This window comes from Stylophora pistillata, chromosome 5 (assembly GCF_964205215.1).
Source record: "Stylophora pistillata chromosome 5, jaStyPist1.2, whole genome shotgun sequence".
Classification (NCBI taxonomy): Eukaryota; Metazoa; Cnidaria; class Anthozoa; order Scleractinia; family Pocilloporidae; genus Stylophora; species Stylophora pistillata.
This window is the reverse complement of record NC_142523.1, coordinates 9,465,424-9,471,026: the sequence shown is the minus strand read 5'-3', so window position 1 is coordinate 9,471,026 and position 5,603 is coordinate 9,465,424. Positions and strand designations below refer to the sequence as shown.

The 5,603-nt window shown below is 41.4% G+C and overlaps 1 pseudogene; it reads right to left on the bottom strand.

Moving 5' to 3' along the window:
* Positions 1-5,455: 5,455 nt before the first annotated feature.
* The window catches only part of LOC148730148 (uncharacterized), an 813-nt pseudogene continuing 665 nt past the window's right edge, over positions 5,456-5,603 (bottom strand).

Genomic DNA, 5,603 nt, shown 5'->3' with positions numbered 1-5,603 from the left:
ACAGCTCAAGGAGCACTTCTAGTAGGTTTTCTTTTTTTGGCAGCCTGTGTGTTGCCTCTAAGAAAGCACTGGGTTACATCACCATTCGCTGGTGCCCAAATTACACAGTCCCTAAAAAATAGAAGTCACACTCATCAATACTGCTCCCAATAACAATAATAATTCATCCACTCCCAATAATTAAATTTTTCAGTAAAGCGCACAATCAGTGCATTGATATTTATGGGAAATGCATAGATTTCCTACCTTTTTCCTTTAGTTTTGAGCTTTTCATTCACAGTTAACTGGATCAAATGCGCTCGCTTTAACACCAAAGTATTAAAATGTGGCGTGATTTTGACGAGCCGATAGGGACGTTAATTTGTTTACGTTTTTGTACTTCTTTGCACAGATCCTTGTCGCTCTATTAAAATTCTTAAATATTTCGCGATAATAATGGAGAGTTTTCGGGTCTGAGTTTTCGTAACACCGAAAACTCAGACCCCGAAAACTCAGACCCCTCGAGGTGCTCTACAAACTTCCCAAGTGCTCCACAACTCGACATTTCAAAGCTAAAAGCATGAACCAATTGTTTTATAACAGAGCCGGTGAAATTATGCAACAAATCCGACGCGAAAGACGGACAACAATATCAAGAGTAATTGTTCAGTGAAGCGAACAATCATTCATGAACTGTAGCCCAAGGGTCGCAAAATTTTCTTCGTTTTGGCACTGCTGGGTCAAGTCTCTGCTTGTGTCCCTTCGGGCTCGTCAAAATACGGCAAAACTCGTTAGGATACATATAGCTTATTAGACGTTTTGTTGTGTAGTATCACTGAGTCGAAACTTCAGACCCCTTTAAATTTCGTTTGGATTCAAACTCCAGTTACCAGGATTCATCTTAATTTGTTTGGGTTGTGTTACTATGAAACCGATATTCGGGGTTCATCCAACAATAAATATGAAACTGTCCGGCTTTAGAATTGCCTGACATATATCATGAAACGATTTTTCCTACCAAAAAGTCGCAATTTTAAGCCAAATAGGCAATCGAAACTTGGAACTCTATGTTCGAAGTTCCTGACCGAAGTAAACCAATTATTACTTGATCGAGTGATAACACATTTGCAATGCAAATCAAACATTCTGTTACCTCACTGTGTGTCTTCCAAATGACCTTGCGACGATAAGGGTACGTAGGTGTGATTTCTGCTAGTGATACTTTTTGCTGCAGCGAACGGTAATTTTGTCCAGGAAGAGTTGCTCATATGTTACGGGAGAAAAAAGAAAACAAAACAAAATGACAGAATTCAAAAAGGGAAGGACAAAATTGAGAGTAAAGAGAAAGATAACTTATTAAAAGCTTTTAAGTTAAAGAGTAGAAATCTGAAAACCTTTTCCCAAAAGTAAGAAAACTAGAAATGTGATAAGTGTAATGTTTACCTGAAAAAAGCACCCCGGAATCTAACCAAGATTTGATGACTTGCATGATATCTGTTTAGATGGACTTGTTGAGGATGATGTGAATTACACAAGACACGATTATAACATGATTATAACACCTGCACTCCACTTAATTTCAGACTTTCCGGTGTACAGAGGAACTTAAAAAAGGCAAAAAAAAAAGAAAAATAATAATAACAATATGACACTCTCACCAGCGCAATCTGTAAGGGTCTATACCCTCAAACAAAGGGAAAGGAATATTATTCGTTAGGAAGCAGCTGTTAGCTAAAGAGCGGCTGCGAAGGAGACATGCCATTCTCAGGCCACGGCAAACACGAGACATGCGCGCAGGAGGATACGGCGAACCACATACGACAATCGTCCTCGGTAATAGGCTCTATTCACACCAAACTAAAGCCCAATTGCTCTGTAGAGAATGACACAAATTCTTAAACCATCGTATTGGTTGATTGGGCATCGTACGTTAAAAACAGCTTTTTCCATGCTTATGGAAACAGGGGTTTTTTAGGTTGGGAAGTAATGGCGTAGCTGGGACTTCACATGTTCGATTTCTGTGCTCCTTACTTAAACTGACTTACACTTTGTATATCAGCAAACTCGAGTTCATGCCGCAAAAAAGACTGACAAATGGAGTATGATTAGCTAGAGCCATGTGGATTCTGTGCATTCGCGCGGTTTTTGCCAAACGGAAGTATGGGGTTTACCTATTGTTCCAACAAGAAGTCTTTTTAACCACCAAAACCCAACACCATCAACTACATAAGTGCCATTACGTAACTCCTTTAACAATCAGCCTACATAGTTGAAGATCGTTCTAAGTCTTTTCGCCACTAATCATAAAATTACAATACCTGCGACAAGCCAAAAGTTACTTTGGTTCTAAGGATTTAAACTAAGAACAATTTTCAAATTTAAAGGATTACTTCGATATCAAAACTAGAATATAAATTTACTAGGTTCTAGAGGAACCATATTCCGAGAAAAGTCCAACGTCACAGACGACATTTCAAAATCCTGACAGCCAGTGACAGGTTCTGATTTTGTATTACATAGACAGCAGAGCTGAATAACATCTGCGCATGTCACATAGACGCCTTTAAACCCATGACAACAGCATGTATTAATTGCTATAACGTCATTTTTAAAAAAAATGGGAAGCCTTAATCGCTGATTCTTTAAGGCCACTTTTTTATTGCAAAAATATGAAAAACCATCGCTGAGGACCGCCCAGCTCACGTGTCGATATCAGCGTAGCCTAACTTACTCAAAATGCATTTTGACGATGGAAGTAGAACGGTTCATTTCAGCAAGGATGAAACTATGGTGTGCAAAAGATATTTAGTGTCCCTTTCGAGTGACATCTGAGGTGAATATTTGAAGCTAAATTTGTCTACTAGTATCGTAACCTAGGGGAAAAACCAAACTGCGTTTCAATTTCTTAAATATTCTGCCGTTTTTAGTTTAGTCTTGCTATGCTTTCGAGAATGAGCCTGCAAAAGTTCCTCAGATTTGAATGTGGTTTTCAGCTCTGCCTTTTACAGATCGGTTGTCGCACGTGTCAAACGTAACTGTCCGTACTGATTGGCTCTTTAACCTGTAATGTTAATCGCTAGAAGTCTGGCTTACAGAAAAATTGTCTCTCATCTCGGAAATTTTCTACATTATAATGCATCACAATTAGGTGTTGCTTGACTTAATCTGTATAAGTATGCTGTGAACTGAAGCCTTAATATCTTTGTTTGAACTCTCAAATCCAATTTTTCATTCACTGAATAACGAGCCTAACGCCCTAAAAAATTACGAATTTATGACTACTGAACTTTATGAGTCACTAATGTCCAGTTCTGCTGTAACAAATCTCATCCGTCATCTTCAGGGCCAAAGTTCTTGACATAAATCGCCAATGCATGATCAAAACACGCTTTTGCTTCTTGGATGAGACCGCAACAAAGGTGCAGGGCCGCCCAGGTTTTGGTACGTAACATGCGACCTTGACGTGTTGTGGACCAAACATTATAAGGCGAATATCCAGCGCTCGCTCATGACAGTCTTTTGCCTGCTTTAGGTCACCCAGCTATGCGTGGAGAAAGCCCAGGTTACTGTAAGACGTTGCGACATCAACATACTCTGGTCCGAGCTTTTACTGTCGAACATCCAGCGCTTGCTCGTGACAGTCTTTTGCCTGCTTTGGGTCACCCAGCTGCCAGTGGACAAGGCCCAGGTTATTGTAAGTCGCTACGACCTCAACATGCTCAGGTCCGAGCATTTTCAGTCCAACATCCAGCGCTCGCTTAAAAAAGTCTTTCGCCTGATTTAGGTCACCCATCTCCCCGTGGATAAGGCTCAGGTTATTGTAAGACGCTGCGCCATCAGCATGCTCAGGTCCGAGCTTTTTCAGCTGAACATCCAGCTCTTGCTCGTGAAATTTTTTTGCTTGCGTCAAGTTACCCATCATCCGGTGGAGAACGGCCAAGTTATGGCAAGACGTTACGACATCAACATGCTCAGGTCCAAGCCTTTTCAGCTAAACATCCAACGCCCGCTTGTAAAAGTCTTTTGCCTGATTTGGGTCACCCATCTCCTGGTGGACAAATCCCAGGTTATTGTAAGACGCTGCGACATGAACATGCTCAGGTCCGAGCCTCATCAGCTTAACATCCAGCGCTCGCTCGTAACAGTCTTTTGCTTGACTCAGGCGACCCATCTTCTCGTGGACAAGGCCCAGGTTATTGTAAGACGTTGCGACATCAATATGCTCAGGTCCGAGCTTTTTCAGCTTAACATCCAGCGCTCGCTCATGACAGTATTTAGCCTGATTCAGGTCACCCATCTTCTGGTGGACAAGGCCCAGGTTATTGTAAGAGGTTGCGACATCAACATCTTCAGGTCCGAACTTTTTCAGTTTAACATCCAGCTCTAGCTCATGCCAGTATTTTGCCTGTGTTGGGTCGCCCATCTTCTGGTGGACAGAACCTAAGCGTTTATAAATAGCTGATTTTCGTAATTCATTACTAGGGTCTCTTAACCCGATGATGGCTAGGACTGCGGTAAAGTAGCCTTTGACGGCTGGATATTGAGAGTACTCGAGGCACATTCTTCCGAGAACTTCGAACACGTCAGAATAGTCCTTTAAAGTCAATAGACCAGTTTGAGAGACTTGCGATATCCCTTCTTTAGAAAACAAATGTTCGGCTTCTGTAATCATTTTTGCCAATTGAGGAACAATTTTAGTTCCAATGACCATAGAATCTTTTTCTTCATAACTAGAGAAAGATGAAGCAGCCCCTAGAATGAGGGTCGTAAAGGTTGTACCAAATCCCAGTTCCCAGCCTAAATTTGGCCCAAATCCCAGTTCCCACGCTAATTTCTGCCAAAGTCCCAGTTACCAAATTTAAAATCCCACTACTAATGATTATTTGCAAAATCATGCGCATAATAAATTAAAAGCACTGATTGACGCTATTTGGATACACGTCCCTTCAACTGGACTGAAGAAAAGCTTTCATTCTGCTGGTGAACACTCTTTCTCTTCCAACCCTTGTTGACATAACCATATGAAAACCAATTCTATCATCTGCACAATCCTCGTCTGACTCACTGTCTCCGCTTTCACTGCAGCTGTAGTCGTCACGTTGATCGGAGCAGGTGATAACCCCCACAGGATGTTCATCAGTCTCACTTTCTTGACTTTCATCCGGTACTGAGCTTTGTGCATGAGGTAATACAAACTGCATATCTAATGGATTAAGCGATGTCTGTGTTTCGTACAGATTCAAAGGCAGTGTATCAGCTCTGTCCATGGTATTGTCTTGTCGTACATTGCGCTGCCTAACACGCTTGCCGAATCGTTTTGCCCACAATCTCATTTCTGCTTCTTCGTTTCTGGACAATCTTTCTCCAACTGGTTTGGAAATTTCAACACTTACCAACTGGCCTGCAGCAGAAGGTTCAGCAAGGTAGTATGAGCTGGGATGTGTGTAGTAATGTGCAAACCATGGTCTCACTCTTTTTACTCCTTCTTCAACGGAGGACCAAAAATCTGTGCACATTCGTAGAGAGTAAATGTTTCTTTCTTACAATGAGTGACGGCATGCTGGTTCTCGACATTCAATGACAGCAGTGATTCCAAGTTCAAGTTTACCTTGAAACCTGGATAA